Source organism: Dendrobates tinctorius, unplaced genomic scaffold, assembly GCF_039654945.1.
Source record: "Dendrobates tinctorius isolate UK_male_01 unplaced genomic scaffold, ASM3965494v1 ptg000108l, whole genome shotgun sequence".
Classification (NCBI taxonomy): domain Eukaryota; kingdom Metazoa; phylum Chordata; class Amphibia; order Anura; family Dendrobatidae; genus Dendrobates; species Dendrobates tinctorius.
Genome location: NW_027361776.1, coordinates 5,783,569 through 5,805,466, shown reverse-complemented (window position 1 = coordinate 5,805,466; position 21,898 = coordinate 5,783,569). Strand labels below are relative to the sequence as shown.

The 21,898-nt window shown below is 43.8% G+C and overlaps 1 protein-coding gene across 3 annotated transcripts in view; it reads left to right on the top strand.

The window, feature by feature from the left end:
• The window catches only part of TENM2 (teneurin transmembrane protein 2), a 6,300,157-nt gene that overhangs the window by 5,549,548 nt on the left and 728,711 nt on the right, over positions 1–21,898 (top strand). The window lies entirely within an intron of this gene.

The following is a 21,898-nucleotide window of genomic DNA, read 5'->3' as shown; positions in this document are numbered from 1 at the left end:
ACAGGTCCCTACCTGCTCCTTTTCATACCACGCCAATCTGTCCTGTGTCTCCAAGCCGTGCCCGCCTGTCCTGTGTCTCCAAGCCGTGCCCGCCTGTCCTGTGTCTCCAAGCCGTGCCCGCCTGTCCTGTGTCTCCAAGCCGTGCCCGCCTGTCCTGTGTCTCCAAGCCGTGCCCGCCTGCCCTGTGTCTCAGCCGTGCCTGTCGTATCCACCTGCCTGCCTGTCTATAGCCTCTGTCAAGGTGTCCTGTTCCCAAGTGGGATCAGCAGCCACAGCCAGACACCACCCTGGAGTGGCACCCGGCAGCTACCTGCCGCACAAGCCTGACCTCACCATCAGAGGCTCCAGTGAAGACCAAGGAAGCTGCCGTAGTTACGCCCCTTCCAGGGTAGTCTGGTTTGTGGCACAGTGGGGCCACAACCCCCCGGCTTGCGCCATTCAGCCTAGGCGCGAGCGTGACACATATAGACATACAGTACATATAACATAGAGTACATACTCACCATCACTTGTCACTTTGATCCCCGAAGCCAGTGTCATCTGTAAAAAATCTCCTGTTATAAATGTTATAATTTTCTCCTGTTATAAAAAATTGGGATAAAAGAACATTTTTGTGTGAAAAATGTTTTTTTTTCACGGCTCAACATTATAAATGTCTGTGAAGCACCTTGGGATTCAGGATGCTCGCCACGCATGAAGATAAGTTACTGAAGGGGTCTAGTTTCCAACATGGGGTTACTTGTGTTTACACAATTTAGGCACATCAAAAGCTCTCCAAATGCAACATGGAGTCCACTAATGAGTCTTGCAAATTTTGCATTCAAAAAGTCATATGGCTCCCCTTCCTTCCAAGCCCTGAAGTAAACACAAACAGTAGATTTTACCCACATATGGGGTATTGGTGTGCTCAGGAGGAATTGTACAACATATTTAGGAGTATGTTTTATCCTGTTATCCTTGTGAAAATAAAAAAATGGGGTTCTAAAGTAAAATTGCTGTGAAAAAAGTTAAATGTACATTTTTTCTTTCCATATTCCATTTATTCCTATGAATAACTTCACACTAAACCTCAAGCAACTTGGATTGCGTGAGGGAAACATGAAGTGCTCTAAAATTTCCTGGTAGACGATTGCACTGACTTTGATCTTTATAAAACACAGTAGACCTATACCAGCATATGACATAGCTCCCCAAACCATCACTGATTGTGAAAACTTCACACTAGACCTCAAGCAGCTTGGATTGTGTGCCTATCCACTCCTCGCCAGACATTGGGACCTTGATTTCCAAGGTCTAGTGTGAAGTATCCACAATCAATGATGGTTGAAGGAGCCATGTCATCTGCTGGTGTAGGTCCACTGTGTTTTATCAAGACCAAAGTCAGTGCAATCGTCTACCAGGAAATGTTAGAGACTTCATGCTTCCCTCTAATGACAAGCTTTTAGGAGACAGAAATTTCATTCTCCAGCAGGACTTGGCACCTGTCCACACTGCCAAAAGTACCAATACCTGGTTTAAAAACAACAGTATCACTGTGCTTGATTGGCCAGCAAAATCGCCTCACCTTAACCCCATAGAGAATCTATGGGATATTGTCAAGAGGATGATGGGAGGCACCAGAACAAACAATGCAGATTAGCTGAAGGCTGCTATCAAAGCAACCTGGGCTTCCACAATACCTCAGCAGTGCCACAGGCTGCTTACCTCCATGCCATGGAGTAATTGATGTAAAAGGAGCCCCTGCCAAGTGTTGAGTGCATTTACTGAGCATACATTTCAGTAGGCCAACATATCGGCTGTTAAAATAATTTTTTCAAGCTGGTGTTATAAAGTATTCTAATTTACTGAGATAATGACTTTTGGTTTTTCATTAGCAGAAGAAAAACCACTTGAAATAGATTACTCTGTTTGTAATGTCTCTATATAATATGAGTTTCACTTTTTGTATTGAAGAATTGAAATAAATTATATTTTTGATGATATTCTAATTTTTCGAGATGCACCTGTATGTAGGATATTAAAATCTGACCTTGACATTACAATATTGCAAATCGATCTGACTAAGATGTCTGAATGGGCAAGCACTTGGCAAATGAGATTTAATGCAGATAAATGTAGAGCAATGTACCTAGGATCCTATTGCTGCATATACATTAAATGGGAGTGTACTTGGGGCTACGAGAATTTCACGAGAAAACAATCTCAGAATAGATGGAAGTGTTCCAGAGTTATTACCTCATGAATTGACATTGGACAGTATTGAAAAAAATTGGCCAGGCCAAGAAGATGAAAACAGGCTTCGAGGTGAAGGGGTTAAAGGCCGTGAATCGAGCCAGTGTAAACTCACAACTCCTTTTTGCAAGCAGATATATTGACACTGTCCAATAGAGAAAAGAGGTGTCACTTTCCCTGCAGATAAATATATCCTTTATTTATTCATGGTTAAAACATTTTCAGCGGGAGAATACTGGAAGGCTTCTGGAGACAACAGTAGTTTCGCGCTGACCGTTCCATCCAACAGAAGCAGTGATGTTTCCATCAAAGATTTTCTCTTTCTTTCTATTGCAGAAGCACAGTTAGCAGGAAAAGGCCATTGTCTCAAGAAGTATTCCCCTATTCTCCCACTGAAATTGTTTTAACTATGAATAAATAAAGGATTTGTTTATCCGGAGGTAATAATACCAAAGAATTTGTTTGCAATCATTTTCAGGAAGAAACTGAGTTTTATCTGACAGAATTGCAGGGGTGTCAATACTTTTGGCCTCAACTGTATGTATGTTGTATGACTGTTGTATATATGTAGTATGTGTGTAGTATGTATGTATGTTTTTTTTTTCTACATTCAACACATTAGCTGGATGATGGGACTACTACTGTCCCATCATTGGATAATGTGTCAATCACTGTCATTGTAGCAGGCATAGCCCGATGGGACTTGTAGTCCCATCGGACGATGCCTGCACACACACTCAACCCCCGGCAGGCCCATACAGACACCCGGTAGGCCCGCACAGACCCCCGGCATGCCTGCACAGACCCCCGGCAGACCCGCACAAACCCCCGGCAGGCCCGTACAGACCCCCAGCAGCCCGCACAGACCCCCGGCCGGCCCGCACAGACCCCCGGCAGGCCCGTACGGACCCCCGGCAGGCCCGCACAGACCCCCAGCAGGCCCGCACAGACCGCGCATCGTGATGACATCATTTCAGCAGCCAATCACAGCCATGCCATTAGTTAACATGGCTAACACAACTGGCTCATTGCATTATGGGAACTTCCGATTCCGGTATTTGATATTGTAAAAATATCGGTACTCGGTATCGGAACTCCGATACAGCGAATATCGGCCGATACCCGATATTTGCAGTATCGGAATGCTCAACACTAGTTTTAACCTGTTACACTAATAAAAATTTACATTATACTGAATTTTGGACTGTTGGTCAGCTCTTTTTCTGTGCTTCTATTTGCCATAAGTATGCAGCAGCGTATGACACTTTGCTGTACTATGTACACTGTGTTCCAAATTATAATGCAAATTGGATTTAAGTGTCCTAAAGATGTAATTTTTTGTTTTTCAAATAAACTCATAGATGGTATTGTGTATCAGGGCTCTTTGGATCACTGAAATCAATCTCAAACACCTGTGATAATTAGTTTACCAGATGAGCTCAATTAAAGGAAAACTACTTAAAAATGATGTTCCACATTATTAAGCAGGGCACAGGTTTCAAGGAATTTAGGAAAGAAAAAGGATCTCTCTGCTGCTGAAAAGCATCAAATAGTGCAATGCCTTGGTCAAGAGATGAAAACATTAGATATTTCCCAAAAACTTAAACGTGATCATCGTACTGTTAAGAGATTTGTGGTTGATTCTGAGCACAGACATGTTGTGCTGATAAAGGCAGAATGAGGAAGGTTTCTGCCAGGCAAGTTCATCGGATTAAGAGAGTGGCTGCTAAAAAGCCATTACAAACCAGCAAACAGATATTTAAAGCTGCTGGTGCCTCTGGAGTCCCTCGAGCCTCAAGGTGTAGGATCCTTCAAAGGCTTGCTGTGGTGCATAAATCTACTATTCGGCCACCCCTAAACAGTGTTCACAAGCAGAAATGGTTGCAGTGGGCCCAGACATACATGAAGACTAATTTTCAAACAGTTTTGTTTACTGATGAGTGTCGAACAACCCTGGATGGTCCAGATGGATGGAGTAGTGGATGGTTGGTGGATGGCCACTATGTCCCAACAAGGCTGCGACGTCAGCAAGGAGGTGGAGGAGTCATGTTTTGGGCCGGAATCATGGGGAAACAGCTGGTAGGGCTCTTTAAGGTTGCTGAAGGTGTGAAAATGACCTCTGCAAAGTATATAGAGTTTCTGACTGACAGCTGTCTTCCATGGTATAAAAAGCAGAAACGTGCCTTCAGGAACAAAAGCATCTTCATGCATGACAATGCACCATTTCATGCTGCAAAGAAGACCTCTGAGTCCTTGACTGCTATGGGCATAAGAGGAGATAAACTCATGGTGTGGCCACCATCTTCCCCTGACCTCAACCCTATGGAGAACCTTTGGAGTATCATCAAGCAAAAGATTTATGAGGGTGGGAGGCAGTTCACATCAAGACAGCAGCTCTGGGAGGCTATTCTGACTTCATGCAAAGAAATACAAGCAGAAACTCTCCAAAAACTCACAATTTCAATGGATGCAAGAATTATGAAGGTCATATCAAAGAAGGGTTCCTATGTTAACATGTAACTTGGCCTGTTAGGAATGTTTTGAAGTTAAATAGCTTTTTTGCTCAGTGAATGTGACCTCCTAATGCTGAAAATTCCACAAATAAGCATTTTCAGTTCTTTAAAACATATCAAATGTTTAGAAATTCTAATGTGCCTAATAATTTGGAACAGTGCAATTTGAGTTTTTATTCATTTTGGAGATTATACTGTTATCATTGGGAGGTTTCTTCAATAAAATTTGATGTATACTCTAACCGGTGATGACCTTTATTAGACTGACTGTCATTTGTACCAACTATTTAGGAAAATCAGAGAAAAATATCATTTGCTTAATAATTTGGAACACAGTGTAGTCATATATACTACTACATACTATGTAGTCATATATAAATATATATAAACAATTGGTATCAAGTGTTATAAACAGCTCATATTGTCCATTATATCACCACAGATGTACTACACAGGGTTTTATACAAAAATATATTAACCAAAATTACATTGAACCAATAACACCATGTAACATCTAAGCCAAGATACCATTTATCTCTACAAAAGGGTTTGCTGGTAATGAAGCAATTGTCTTCAGAGATAATGATCAAAGACTGGAGTACATATTAACACAATATGCAGAGAATGTTCTACTTGCCATAGTAATTATGTGAAAATGGTTCTGGTTGAATAAGCTCTCTGAGAAGTTAGTCATTTGAAGGCATTGATCTATCTTTCATAGACTCCTTCTTTTATTATAACAACAATAAAATCAAGCATAATCAGTTCTAACTTACAAGTGGAATAACTCTTAGTCTGTGAAGTATTGCACAATGAATTAAATCATTCCTAAACCATTTAAAGTTCTTTGTAACATAAAAGCCATTTGAGGCGCTCTCCGTACGCCACAACTTCTAGGTCTCATTGACTTTCTTCATAGATGACATGTCTCTATGATAATTATGTCGCCAAGTAAAGAGATCTTCTCAGTTGGGAATCTCCAGCACAGGCAGATCACAGTAAGCACTTAACACTTGAACAACTCTTTGCCTACCGCCAGGTGGCCATGAGGTTAAATAGTATGTATGTACAGAATTTGCTACTACTTTTACTGCAAGCAATATTATCCCAATTATCTGTCTCCTTAAAATCACTCCTTTGTGGGAATCATATTTGCCCATACATATAATGTGATCCTGCAATTTAACCTGACTTCTTTCTGTTTATATCTGTTAGCTCACATTTATAAATTCAGTACTATCTCACGTTTTTGTATTCTGCTATACAATGTATCTACTATAGTATTTGTGATGTAGTTATTAAATGTGCATTGGATGTTACTTTAAAATAGCAAGTTTATCCAAAATCCACTCTTATTAAGTGCCAATTGCACTTTAAAATGAACCTACTGAGAGACATGCATAAAGGGTTCTTTAAATATTATTATTACTATTATTATTATTATTATTATTATACATTTTTATAGCTCCATTTATTCCATGGCGCTTTACATGTGAAAAAGGGGCAAATATAGACAAGTACAATAAACCTGAGCAAAACAAGGCACACATAAGTATATAAGGAGAGAGGACCCTGCCTGTGAGGGCTGACAGTCTACAGGGGATGGGTGAGGATACACAAGAAGAAGGTAGAGCTGGTTGTGCAGCGGTTCAGCAGACTGAGGATCACTGCAGATTGTAGGCTTGTCGGTGGGTCTTCAGGTTCTTTTTGAAGGTTTCCGTGGTAGGCGAGAGACTGATATGTTGGGGTAGAGAGTTCCAGAGTATGGATGAAGTAAGGGAGAAGTCTTGTATGCGGTTGTGGGAAGAGGAGATAAGATTGAAAATAAAAATGTGAAATGTAAGCAGTGCATGGGACAGAGATTTATGTAACTCCAAAGGAAGGATTCCTGTGGTATACAGCACCAGCACTTCATACCCGATACTACATAACATTCTTACTATCATTCTTATAAAGTATAGCACTTGGAGCTGTCATCACACTGTAGGGCCCTATGGAAGAGCAGAATAGAATGGGTAAAGGTCCTCTAACCTATTAGTCAAAATAGTGCAAAAAATGGATGTGCAGTAACTTAGACTAAAATGTCATAAAATGTGCTGGATTTACCAGAATGGTTGATACTGTTTGATAATGGAGCCCAGAATCTATTCAAATGAAATCTGCATTCTAAAAGCCAAATAGTACTCTTTCCTATCTGATCCCTGCCGTGCGCTCAAACAGTAGTGTACATCCAATTTCTCCCAATATCCCTCATGTAAATTATAAATTTGGCACTAAACCAATATTTTAGTTAAAAAGTTAGTAACATAATAACATAGTAACATAGTTCATCCAGTTCAGCCTACATTCCGTCAGAATAAATTCCCAGATCTACATCCTTCTAAAGAACCTAATAACTGTAAGATACAATATTGTTATGCTCCAGGAAGACATCCAGGCCTCTCTTGAACCCCTCGACTGAGTTCGCCATCATCACCTCTTCAGGCAAGGAATTCCAGATTCTCACTGCCCTAACAGTAAAGAATTCTCTTCTATGTTGGTGGAAAAACCTTCTCTCCTCTAGATGCAGAGAATGCCCCCTTGTGACCATCACATTCCTTGGTATAAACAGATCCTTGGAAAGATATTTATATTGCCCTTTATATAATTATACATGGTTATTAGATCTCCCCTCAGTCATCTTTTTTCTAGACTAAATAATCCTAATTTTGCTAATCTCTCTGGGTATTGTAGTTCCCCTATCCCCTTTATTAATTTTGTTGCCCTCCTTTGTACTCGTTCTAGTTCCATTACATCCTTCCTAAGCACTGGTGCCTAAAACTGTACACAGTACTCCATGTGTGGTCTAAACAGGGATTTGAACAGAGGCAGTATAATGCTCTCAACATGCACCCCATGATCCAGTTTGCCTTGGCAGCCACTGCCTGGCACTGGCTGCTCCAGGTAAGTTTATTATTAATTAGGATCCCCAAGTCCTTCTCCATGTCAGATTGACCCAGTGGTTTCCCTTTCAGTGTGTAAGGCCGGAGTCACACTAGCGATTAAATCGGATGAATGCAATGCGATAAAAAATCGCATTGCATTCATCCCAATGTTATTCAATGGTGCTGCTCCAATCATGCGTTTTTTTATCGGATCCGTTCCTCGGACCGAGACAATCGCAGCATGCTGCGATTGTCACCGATTTTCGGATCGGATTCGCCAATGCAAGTCTATGGATGCGATTAAAAATCGCATTGAAAACGCATCACACGTGTGACTTGCGATTAAATCGCAAGACTTCTCCAGGTCAACAGGAAAGAGCATCAGGCATTGGCATTGGATGTCAATTTGATGCTTAGATGCGAATAAAATCGGTTCATCGCCGGAAAATGGGATGACAGACGGATCCCTGGACAAGAAATCTTTGTGCGATTTCGTACCGTTAAAATCGGACCGATTTTTTAATGGTTTTGTGTGACTCCAGCCTAATGGTGATATTGGTTCCTTCTACCCAAGTGTATAACCTTACATTTATCATTGTTAAACCGCATCTGCCACCTTTCGGCCCAAGTTTCCAACTTATCCAGATCCATCAGTAGCAGAATAATATCTCCTCTTGTGTTGACTGCTTTACATAGTTTTGTATCATCTGCAAATATCGATATTTTACTGTGTAAATTTACTGCCAGATCGTTAATAAATATGTTGAGGAGAATAGTTCCCAACACCGACCCCTGCGGTACCCCACTGGTCACAGTGACCCAGCTACAGTTTGAGAATATACCATTTATAACCACCCTCTGCTTTCAATCACTAAGCCAGTTGCTTACCCATTGACACACATTTTCCCCCAGACCCAGCATTCGCATTTTGTGCACCAACCTCTTGTGTGGCACGGTATCAAACACTTTGGAACAATCAAGATATACCACGTCCAATGACTCACCTTGGTCCAGTCTATAGCTTACCTCTTCATAAAAACTGATTAAATTGGTTTGACAGGAGCAAATCCTAATAAACTCATAAAAAATTGCATTTTTTGCTCTCACATTTAAATGTTACAAAGTTTTGTGGACCACCTGTAGGTTAAAAATTCTCAGTACACTCCTATATGAAATCCTTGTGAGGTCTAGTTTCCAAAATAGGGTCACTTGTGCAGGGTTTCTGCTGTTTTTGCATGTCAGGGGCTCTTTAAATGTGACATGACATTCATAGTCTATCCCAGACAAATAGCGCTCTGTCGTTTCCTAGTCCTGCAGAACAAAACAGAAAGAGAAGTTTTTGACCACATATGGGGTATCATAACGTTTGAGAGAAATTGTGTAACAAATTATGGGATCCTTTTTTTTCTATTATCAATTATAAAAATTAAAAATTTAGGGCTAAAACATTTTTGTGAAAAAAACTGATAACTTTCAATATAACAACCTAATGTTGTTTTGTGTATAATGTTTTTTGTTTTTGTGATTTAAAATTGCCTTTTAATATGACAACTTTCATATTGTTTATGTTGTGTCCTGGATCACAAAAATGTTTGGCCACTGGTAAATGGGTTTTAATCTGTAATTGTGTGGTGATCAGACCTCATCCTTGCTCTCAGTTTCTGTCCTGTTTCTCCCACGTAGAGGCGCCCAGTAGGACATATAGTGCACAGAATTAAGTACACTACATTGGAAGAAGAACATGTGAATGTCTCTGCACCTGCACAGTAGCATCAATATGATCACCGATAGCTACTACTGCGTGACCTGTGCCATTTTCAAATGCACTTTTTTGTGACTATCAGGAGAACAGCAAACAGATTAGTTATACACACAGTACGTACCCAATCATGCTGCAGTGCAGGCGCAACTGCCGCCGCCTGCTGGCAGAAGGGTTTTTTCTTTTTTTCCCAAGATAAATACAATATTCATTATATAAACTAGGCAGGTCACTGACGGATCAATGACCTGTCAGAAGTCATGCTGATGAATATCTAATCATAGTACCACATGAAGAACCCCTCCACAGGCCGCCCCAAAACACGAGGATATCATTAACTCAAAACTGAAAATAAAGATTAAACAACAACCAGTAACGGATTTCGTCAATCAAGGTATCATTTTAATCAGTATAATGGCGCCGACCTGACAATATGTGTAGGTTACTCAACATAATCCTGCTGACAGGTTCCCTTTAATGAAGATGTCCTACAAAAACTAGATGCATATACAGTATATAAATACATAAAAACTTGGTGATATGTGAAGTGGAAAATTATACATGTATATAAAATTATAATATATGTTTAATTTGAAAATAAAATAAAAAGTGCCTAGTGCTTTTATGTAATGTTTCACAAGATAAATACCAAGAGGAACACCTGATCATACACAATATAGTACTTACACAGCAATTAAATTCATAATATAAAAAAGTGCAAGGTGCCTCTTAAAGTGCATCGTGTGCTAATGCATATATAAGTTGCACTGAAAGGTACACAGATAAAAACAAAGTGCCAAATGCAAAAAATCTTAAAGAAAGTACATGAAAATAAAGTGCACTAAGATAAAGTGCAAAAAAGAAGAAATTAAGTGCATTGCAAGTTCATCTAAGTTTGGTTCATGAAAAACATGTAAAGCAAATACAATCAATATAATACAATTAATACCACATAGAGACAAACAACATTCATATAATATTCATATTGTTGATAAGTGTCATGTGCATCAGAAAGTGTATACTATGCATGTACACTCTATATGTACAAAAAGGTGCACATCTAACAGACGAAATGTGTATTGCACAATTGACTAAATAAAAAGGTTCTCTGCAGAAGTTAAAAAAATAGACAAGGTGGTCTTTTTCTCCATCAATTCATGTTTTTAACACATGCCTCTGGAAAATTGAGTTGATAAGAGGCATAGCCCAAAGAAAAGAAATTAAAACAATAACATAAACAAGGGCCAGCATCGGATAGTATGCAGGTGCATAAGTACAATGTGTCATTAACAGACAACATACACAATTAGAAGTGCTCCAGTGCATACTCCATTATAATAGGGAAATACAGTAAAGCCACTGGCAAGTAGAAATATCTGTGAATTGTTGTATCTAATACCATAAATATATTAACTAGGATAGGCATGCAAAATCTTGATTAGAAATCATATTTACTGTATCTACTGTATTTCTCCACTCTATTTATTGTGTCTATCTACTGTATCCACTTTATCTACTGGAATTATTAATGATGAGCAAGCGTGCACGTCACTGCTCGTTACTTGCTCGAGCATCAGTGTGCTCGAGATGCTCATTACTTAGCGAGTATTTTTGAATGCTCACATGCAACTGTAGTCCCCGCCCTGCATATTTAGCACTTGTTAGACAGCCAATAAACATGCGGGGATGGCCTAACAGTCATGGTAATGCTGTAGCCATCTTCATTGTGGCATTACTGTGAGCTATATAAGAACCGAGACTCCATGCTCGGGACAGTGTGCCAACAGAAATAGGCAGAGCAGGGATAGGTGCTGTGCTGCTGAGCTAGCAACAGAGTTTTAGCTGCATATATCTCAAGATCCATTTTTGGATGCGTGGAGGCTCTGGTTATTATTATTTATTTATATAGCACCATTGATTCCATGGTGCTGTACATGAGAAGGGGTTACATACAAATTACAGATATCACTTTCAGTAAACAAACTAACAATGACAGACTGATACAGAGGGGAGATGGCCCTGCTCTTTCACGCTTACATTCTACAGGATGGTTGGGAAGGAGACAGTAGGTTGGGGGGTTGCAGCAGCTCCAGTGATGGTGAGGCAGTAGCTCCAGTAGTGATGAGAAGGCAGTGGGGATCATTGCAGGCTGTAAGTTTTCCTGAAGAGATGGGTTTTCAGGTTCTGTCTGAAGGATCCGAGTGTGGTTGTTAGTCGGATGTGTTGGGGCAAAGAATTCCAGAGGATGGGGGATATTCGGGAGAAGTCTTGGAGGCGGTTGGGTGAAAAGCGAATAAGTGTGGAGGAGAGAAGGAGGTCTTGAGAGGACCGGAGATTACGCGAGGGAAGATATCGGGAGATTAGTTCAGAGATATATGGAGGAGACAGGTTATAGATGGCCTTGTAGGTCAGTATTAGTAATTTGAATTTGATACGCTGAGGGATTGGGAGTGTCACGATCCATTTTTGGATCGATGTCAGTTCTGGATCCTCATATATAAACTTTTTTCCTTTCAGGCCATCAGGGGTTAACATTAGTTTCCCCCCGGTGACCACTGGTGTAATTACATTGCATTGCTAGGTGAGTTTTGCTTAGGCAGCTGGTGACCACTCCCACTTTCCTTTAAAAGGTCACCTTTTGGATACCAACCGTGGTCAAGACAGGAGCTGGCTGTGAGCAGTGATGCTTCTGCTGAATGCTGATCTGGTGCCTTACTCTGCTGCTCGGAGCATTGGCAGCAGAGAAAGCTAAGTTTTGTTTCTTTGTTGATTTAACCCCAAGGTGTCTGTCTTATATTTCCTTTGGTTTTTGGTGCAGTTAACTTTTTTCCCTGTCTCACCTGGGGAGGGGGTTGGGGGTTTAAATCAGGGCTCAACAGGAGATAGGGACAGGTCAGTGACTTGGGCCTCACTACCATCAAGTGTACCCCCAAGCTAAGGAAAATCAGAGCACCCCCTTAGCCTGAGGGGCAGTTCAGGGGCCCAGGTTCCTCGTCCCCTGTTTTCCCACTACTGCCCCATGACACGGAGCCAGTGAAGAGATTTGCAGAGGGGAGGAGTAGCGAGGAGAGAGATGAAGTAGTCGGGCGGCAGAGTTAAGGATGGACTGGAGAGGTGCGAGGGTGTTAGCAAGGAGGCACAGAAAAGGATGTTGCAATAGTCGAGGCGGGAGATGATGAGAGCATGTACAAGCATTTTAGTAGAATCAGGGTTGAGGAAGGGATGGATTCTGGAAATATTTTTGAGCTGGAGGTGACAGGAGGTGGAGAGAGCTTGGATGTGCGGTTTGAAGGACAGGGCAGAGTTAAGGAAAACTCCGAGGCAGCGGACCTCCGGTACGGGGAAAGCGTGATGTCGTCAATTGTTATAGATAGGTCAGGTAAGGAAGATCTGTGAGATGGGGGAAAGATGATCAGTTCAGACTTGTCCACATTGAGTTTGAGGAAGCGAGAGGAGAAGGAGGATATGGTTGATAGACACTCCAGGATTCTGGACAGCAGAGAGGTGACATCTGCGCCAGAGAGGTAGATCTGAGTGTCATCAGCATAAAGGTGGTACTGGAATCCATGGGACTTTGAGTTGACCCAGGCCAAGGGTATAAATTTAGAAGAGTAGGGGTCCTAGAACAGAGCCTTGGGGGACTCTTGCCTCCCCACCTGCTGACCTGCTCCTCGACTTCAGAGTGGGGAGGCAAGAGGGAAGGAGAGATTATTATTTGGTTAATAGGTGCTGGGGTTGGTGGATAACGAAGGAGAGTGAGGAGTAATGGAGCCAAAACTGTTAGATCGTATGTCAGCATGGTGAGAGTAAGTTTGAAGGCAAAAGAAATTTAGTACATGTAAACATAGTGGATAGTCTTATCTTCTGGTCACTTCTGGCATATTTCTGATGTTATCCTTTAAAAAAGACATCCTTGCAAAAGACAGACCACGGTCAGACAGACTTGTGCCTCTGAATTTATAGCAACTTAACAGCACATGAAAAGGCCCAGGTGTGATCAGAAGGGAGGAGCAGCAAGAAAACTGTGTCACGTCGCTGTCAGACTCAGGGCCTGCTGTTCTGGCTTCGGCCACTAGGAGTCGCCGGACTGGCATGTTGCTGCCAGACTCAGGCCCTGCTGTTCTGGCTCCAGCCACTAGGAGGTGCCGGACTGACACGTCGCCGCCAGACTCGGGGCCTGCGGTTCCGGTCTCGGTCACTAGGAGGCGCCGGGCTGTCACGTCGCCGTCAGACTCGGGGACGGCTGTTCCTGCCTTGACCACTGGGAGGCGCCATGGTTCGCCTCAGGGTGAGGGTGGTGACAGAGAAGAGGCCCCTGCGCAAGCATCTGGTGGCTGCAGGCTCCGCCCCCTCTGTCAATCATGTAGGGCTTACTGCATGTCCGTCTTGCCTGGTCCTGGGGGCTGTCCTGGTAACATCATCAGTCCGGGAACCTGTGAGGGATGACCTGATCCCTCAAATACCTTGGGACTGGTCTTGCAAGCCGCCGGATATATTCTTGGTTCTCCTGCTCGCTACTGTGTAATTTGCTATAGTTAAACTCTGACCTCAGCCTGGATTTCTGACCATTCTATTGCCTGCCGTTTTTGTACCTCTGCCTCTATTCTGATATTTTGACGCTGACCTTTGCTTGGATTCCTGACTCTCCTTCTGCCTGCTGATTTTGTACCTTGCTGCCCTCCAGGTTTTACTGATCCTGACCTGGACTTTTGACTCTCCTTCTGTCTGCTGATTTCGTACCTCTGCTGCCCTCCGGCCTCTGACTCCTGCCTCCTGACTTTGATTACGGGTTTTAGTTTTGACCCCTTGGTGGCCGTCCTGCTCTGGTCCACTGCTCCTCTAAACAGCTACCCCCTGGTCCTTACTACAATTCCAGGTCCCTGTATAGGGGTTAAGGGTCTCGGGGTTACTCGGGGTGCTGTTCCTACTGCAGCCCAGATTCGCAGACGGCCGTCACATTATATCTGGCCACAAAAACTGCTTTCTGTGTATATGTCCATCATATATAAAAGCAGTCTCCTGAATTTTTTTTTCTCCTTCTCCTGACCGAGCTGATTTTTGGCCTGAACACCTGTTGCAGTGCGCAGCCTGGAAGATCATTCTCATTCACAAGCATGCTGCAGTCTGGAGTCTTCAGGGAGAAAGCTGAACGTCAGAGATCCACATTACTGTAGCATCGGCCTCTGGGCAGCTTTGGTCATGCTGGCCCAGAGGCTCAGGTATTGCCTGCAAATGTGGCTAAACTTTTGTTACCTGTCTCGCTCTCGTTTTCTAATAAATCTCTGTGTGTGAAGGCCTATGTGGATTGTGGTTCCGCGGGCAACTTTATGGATTTTTTGCTTGCAAGGAATCTTGGTGTACGTTTGCTAAGACTTAATGCCCCTATTCAAACCACTGCGATTAATGGTACATCCATTATCCATGGTGGAGTAGAATTTGTTACTACAGAAATTGCTATGTCAGTGGGGGCATTACACACAGAGCATATGTTGTTTTTTGTTATTCACAATTTATCACATCCAGTTGTGTTAGGCATGCCATGGCTGCACCAGCATAATCCGGTTATTGACTGGCACCTAGGGGATATCGTGCGCTGGAGTCCACAGTGTCAAAACCACTGTATGTCGCTGTCAGTGAACCAAATTAAACTTAAAACACCCTTTATACCATACGCATTCAGGGACTATGAAGATGTCTTTTCCATAGTGGAGTCTGAGAAATTACCTCCTCATAGAGAATATGACTGTCCTATAGACTTGGTTCCAGGTGCCAGTCTCCCTAAGGGGAGAATATTTAACCTCTCTGGTCCAGAACGTGTAGCCATGAATGATTACATAGCAGACAGCTTGCAAAAAGGTTTTATTAGACCCTCCACTTCACCTGTAGTAGCTGGGTTTTTCTTTGTGGAAAAAAAGATGGTGGACTCATACCATGCATTGATTATCGGGAGCTGAACGCTATTACTGTAAAGAATCAGTATCCGCTTCCTCTCATCCCTGATCTTTTTAACCAGCTACTGGGAGCCCGTTGGTTCACTAAACTTGATCTCCGGGGACCTTACAATCTTGTTTGCATAAGAGATGGAGATGAGTGGAAAACAGCGTTTAACACACCTCTTGGTCATTTTGAGTATCTTGTGATGCCGTTTGGGTTAAGTAATGCACCTGCCGTGTTCCAACACTTTGTGAATGATATCTTCAGAGATATTTGTGGGGTATATGTAGTGGTTTATCTAGATGACATCCTGATCTACTCCGCTGATGTTCTTACACACGCGAAACATGTCCATTCTGTGCTCCAAAGACTTAGAGAACATTCTCTATTTGCCAAGCTGGAGACGTGTGTTTTTATGGCTGAGGAGGTACAATTTTTGGGGTACATGATTTCTGCTAAGGGGTTTCGCATGGATCCTGCCAAGATTCGACCCATTAGAGAATGGGTGCAACCCAAAACTCTAAAAGCGCTGCAGCGATTCTTGGGATTTACAAATTATTACCGTAAATTCATCAAAGGTTTCTCTGAGATTGCCAAACCGCTCACGGATCTGACCCGGAAGGGGGCAGACGTGGTTAATTGGAAGCCTGAGGCACTTCAGGCATTTTCTGTTTTAAAAGATTGTTTTTCTGCCAACCCAATATTAATTCAGCCTGATCTAGACCCCCCTTTGTGGTAGAGGTTGATGCCTCTGAGGTTGGAGTAGGGGCAGTGCTTTCCCAAGGCACTGCCTCCCTCACTCAACTCCATCCATGTGCCTTCTTTTCCCGAAAATTCTCTCCTACTGAGAAAAATTATGATATAGGGAATCGGGAATTGTTGGCCATAAAGTGGGCCTTCGAAGAATGGCGCCACTTCCTCAAAGGTGCTAAACACAAGGTTACAGTGATCACGGATCACAAGAACCTGATCTAACTGAAGTCAGCTAAAAGACTGAATCCTAGGCAGGCTAGGTGGGCTTTGTTCTTCTCAAGGTTTAACTTTGTGATCACGTTTCGTCCAGGGACTAAAAATGTAAGGGCTGATGCCCTCTCTCGGAGTTTCTGCCCCTCACAGGCTGAGGACTCGGAACCAGTTCCAATACTGGCCAATGGGATCGTGGTGTCGGCCGTGTCTTTGGACCTTCTGGAGGAGATCTGTAGGTCCTCAGAGCCGGTCCCGGACACGACGCCCCCCCAGAAACTGTTCGTTCCAGCCCCGTTTCATCTACAAGTTCTGAAGGAGTCACATGACTCTGTCCTGGCATGCCATCCTGGTGTTAATAATACTGCCAGACTAGTGACCAGGAACTTTTGGTGGCCGACGGTCATGAAGGACTGTAAAGATTACATTTTAGCTTGCGAAACTTGTGCTCATGCTAAGTCTCCCCATAATCGGCCTGCCGGCTGGCTCCTGTCTATGCCCGCCCCAGAGAGTCCATGGACCCACATCTCCATGGACTTCATTACTGACCTGCCGCCCTCAGAAGGGAAGACATGTATCTGGGTGGTGGTGGACAGGTTCAGTAAGCAGTGCCATTTTGTTCCCCTCTCTGGACTACCTAATTCAGAAACCTTAAGTAAATTGTTAGTCATTCATGTAATACGACTGCACGGCGCTCCGGTGAATATCGTGTCCGACCGAAGTACCCAGTTCGTTTCTAAATTCTGGAAGGCATTCTGCAAACACATTGGCGTTGAATTATCTTTCTCCTCCGCTTACCACTCTGAGACTAATGGACAAACTGAGCGTGCCAACCAAGCCCTAGAGCAGTATCTTCGCTGCTATGTCTCGGAACACCAATCCGACTGGGTGGAACATCTGCCGTTAGCCGAATTCGCCCTAAATAACCAATACCAAGAATCCATCAAAACCACCTCGTTCTTCTGCAATTATGGTTTACACCCACGTTTTGGTTCATTTTCGGCTAAGATGTCGGAGCTCCCGGGGGTAGAGAAATCCATACATCACTTAAAGACCATCTGGTCGGAGGTGAACTCAAACTTGAAAGGCTCCCAGGTCAGACGGGCTTCGGCCGCAAATAAACGGCGGTCCAAGGGGCCGCACCAGGGAGTTGGGGATAAAGTTTGGCTGTCTACCAAAACCATTAAGCTTAAGGTACCATCTGCCAAACTGGGCCCCAGATTTATTGGTCCCTATGAAATATTAACGGTAATTAACCCGGTAGCCTTTCGTTTAAAGCTCCCTCAGTCTTTCAAAATACCCAATGTTTTCCACAAATCCCTCCTCAAGATGTACCGCTCCCCAATTCATCCCGTCCAGTCCCCTCCTCCTCCAGTTTTGGTCAAGGGTGCCTTGGAGTACGAAGTCCAGGATATCCTTGATTCCCGTTTGGTGAGAAAGTCTGTGCAATATTTGGTGCATTGGAATGGCTATGGTCCAGAGGAGAGGTCCTGGGTCCCCGCTGGTGACATCCATGCCAAGGGGTTAATTAGACGGTTTCATCTCCTTCATCCTCACAAACCAGGTTTTGAGGGTCCGGAGGCCCCTCTTGGAAGGGGGGTACTGTCACGTCGCTGTCAGACTCAGGGCCTGCTGTTCTGGCTTTGGCCACTAGTAGGCACCGGACTGGCACGTCGCCGCCAGACTCGGGGCCTGCTGTTCCGGTCTCGGTCACTAGAAGGCACCAGGCCGTCACGTCGCCGTCAGACTCGGGGAAGGCTGTTCCTGCCTTGACCACTGGGAGGCGCCATGGTTCGCCTCAGGGTGGGGGTAGTGACAGAGAAAAGGCCCTTGCGCAGGCATCTGGTGGCTGCAGGCTCCGCCCCTCTGTCAATCACGTAGGGCTTACTGCATGTCCGTCTGGCCTGGTCCTGGGGGTGGTCCTGGTTACATCATCAGTCCGGGAACCTGTGAGGGATGACCTGATCCCTCAAATACCTTGGGACTGGTCTTGCAAGCCGCCGGATATATTCTTGGTTCCCCTGCGTGCTACTGTGTAATTTGCTATAGTTAAACTCTGACCTCAGCCTGGATTTCTGACCATTCTATTGCCTGCCGTTTTGGTACCTTTGCCTCTATTCTGATATTTCGACGCTGACCTTTGCTTGGATTCCCAACTCTCCTTCTGCCTGCTGATTTTGTACCTTGCTGCCCTCCTGGTTTTACTGACCCTGGCCTGGACTTTTGACTCTCCTTCTGTCTGCTGATTTCGTACCTCTGCTGCACTCCGGCCTCCGAGTCCTGCCTCCTGACTTTGATTACGGGTTTTAGTTTTGACCCCTTCGCGGCCGTCCTGCTCTGGTCCACTGCTCCTCTAAACAGCTAACCCCTGGGCCTTGCTACAATTCCAGATCCCTGTATAGGGGTTAAGGGTCTCGGGGTTACTCGGGGTGCTGATCCTACTGCAGCCCAGATTCGCAGACGGCCGTCACAGACTGGACACAGACACAGGAGACGATTAATTAGAAGTCAGAAGAGAAAATGCAAAAGGAGATATATACCAATGGACAGATAAGGCCAAATTGTGTGTTAGAATCAAGGAAATAATGTGAGAAAGCAACCAGTGGACATACCAGTAATAAAGAGATACAGAGTGATTGAGATCAGGAAAGATGGCTTATGGTATTGCAGCAACCAGTGGACATACCAGTAATAGAGAGATACAGGGTGATTGGGATCAGGAAAGATGGGTTATGGTATTGCAGCAACGAGTGGACATACCAGTAATAGAGAGGTGCAGGGTGATTGGGATCAGGAAAGATGGGTTATGGTATTGCATCAACCAGTGGACATACCTGAGGAGGAAGCAGATCGATTGTCAGATTGATAGCAACAATGAAACATAGTAATCATAATAGTGAAGCATCTATAGCAGGGAGTTATGTCTGGCATATTTCTGATGTTGTCCTTAAAAAAACATCCTTGCAAAAGTCAGACCACAAGGAGTTCCTCTATAATTTAAATGTAGCTTTTTTCCTTTAGGCCAGTGTAGGTTAATGTCAGTTTCTCTTGCTGGCAGCATGCTGCAGCTGCTGAATTGCTAGGTCAGCTGATGTGGGTGATGACCTCTCCCACCATCCTTTAAATGGTAACCTGATACATCAGCTGACTGTTGGTGATAGAGTTATTCTATGGTGACCAGCCTTGCAATTGCAGCTTTATGGTGTCAGTGCTGTATCAGCTATTTCTGGAATTTGGAGTCCTGTTTCTGTGTCCTCTGCTGTGTGGAGCTTGGCAGTGGAGTCTGGATGCTGAGAGTGGTGTTTTTACCTTGTCTGTCTCCTGCTGTCACCACCCCCTGTTTTGTACCATCTGCAGTGGTGAGACTAGCGCCCTTGCCGGCCAGTGCACTAGACAGTGCAGTACGGTGTGACGGAGGGATGAGGTTCATAACGGCATCGGGGAAGGCAGCAGATTCTCTTTCAAAACTCTCCTGATGAGTCCTACCTTGACGAAACGTGTCGGGAGACGCATTATGTGAACAAGGCAACAGCATGTCACCTGAGACCCGGAGGCTCTCCGTTATGGTACACTATGTATTGTATGTATGATGTTTTAACATGATTAATTAAAGGTTAAATTTTATCCATATGCTAGTGTCTACCTCGAGGAGCACCTAAGCATGTTAACCCCTCACAGGTGGGACAGTTTTCCTGCTATACTAATCCTGCAAACTTTTTTCCAGCAGGGAAATATTCTATGGCATTTATGCTACACCAGTTGTGCATCAAAATTATACAACCAGACTTTGTTAGTTTCAATAGCATCGCTATATTGCAACTGCAGTGTGACAAGTCCATCTGAGGTGGACAAATTTACCTATGAGAGTAATCCAGCAAAGTTTTTTCAGCAAAGAAATATGATACAGCATTTATACTTTGCAAGTTGTGCATCAAAAGCATATAGCCACGCTAGGTTGGTTAGCAATAGCATTGCTTTATTGCTAATGCAGTGTAACCAGTGCATGTTAGGTGGACAAATAATCCTGCAAAGTTTTCTCAACAGGGAAATATTATATGACATTTATTCTACATCAGTTGTGCATCAAAAGCATACAGCCAGACTTGGTTGGTTATTAATAGCATCACTATATTGCTACCACAGTATAACAAGTCCATCTGAGATGGGCACATTTTCCTGCGATACTAATTCTTCAAAGTTTTTTCAGCAGTAAAATATTATACGGCATTTATACTGCACCAGTTGTGCATCAAAAGCATACAGCCTTGCTTGGTTAGTTATCAATAGAGTTGAGCGAAACGGGTCTAAAAAATTCAAAAGTCGCCGACTTTTGGCAAAGTCGGGTTTCATGAAACGAAACCCGACCCTAGGATGAGGTCGGCCACGAGGTCGGCGACTTACGCGCCAAAGTCGCGTTTCAAAAGTTTGTTTTGTGCTCTTTTTCAGCCAATCAGGATCCACGGACACTGTGGGCAACGTGATGACATAGGCACGGGTCACCACCATCTTTCAGAAGGGCATGCAAGTGATTGGCTTGCTTTGGTGGGCATCACAGGGGGTATAAAAGGGCGTGCACGCCGACCTCCATCTTACTTCTGCCGATCTTAGCATAGGGAGAGGTTGCTGCTGATTCTGTAGGGAGAGCGTTAGGCAGGGAAGAAGACAAAAAAACTGCTTCTGCTGCTAGCGATTTGGCCTGCACAACACACCAGTCACTGTGTGTGCAGTGCAAGGGGAGGCTATATAGTGGTGTATCAGTGTTGTTGGTTGTTGGGCTGCCTTCTAAGGCTTCCTGACAGGCTGGCATTGCTGTTTACCCACTGCCCCGCAAACTGCTTTTTTAAAAGCAATCCAATCTCCCTTATCCTCTAGTCACTTTGGTCACAGCTGCGCCATCGAGCCTGTCACATAGCGCTCAGATATTCATTGGGCCTCAAACTGCTTAAGCAATCCCAATTTTTTTTTTTTGTCCTGCTGAGAAGAAAAAAAAACTGCTTCTGCTGCTGATAGCAATTTGGCCTGCACAACACACCAGTCACTGTGTGTGCAGTGCAAGGGGAGGCTATATAGTGGTGTATCAGTGGTGTTGGTTGTTGGGCTGCCTTTTAAGGCTTCCTGACAGGCTGGCATTGCTGTTTACCCACTGCTCCGCAAACTGCTTTTTTAAAAGCAATCCAATCTCCCTTATCCTCTAGTCACTTTGGTCACAGCTGTGCCATCGAGCCTGTCACATAGCGCTCAGATATTCATTGGGCCTCACACAATCCAAAAGTGTCCAGTGTCCAAAAGTGTGTGCAGATATTAAAAATCTCCCTTATCCTCTAGTCACTTTTGTCACAGCAGTGCCATCGAGCCTGTCACATAGCGCTGAGATATCAGTGGGCCTCACACAATCCAAAAGTGTCCAGTGTCCAAAAGTGTGTGCAGATATTCAAAATCTCCCTTATCCTCTAGTCACTTAGGTCACAGCAGTGCCATCGAGCCTGTCACATAGCGCTGAGATAACAGTGGGCCTCACACAATCCAAAAGTGTCCACTGTCCAAAAGTGTGTGCAGATATTCAAAATCTCCCT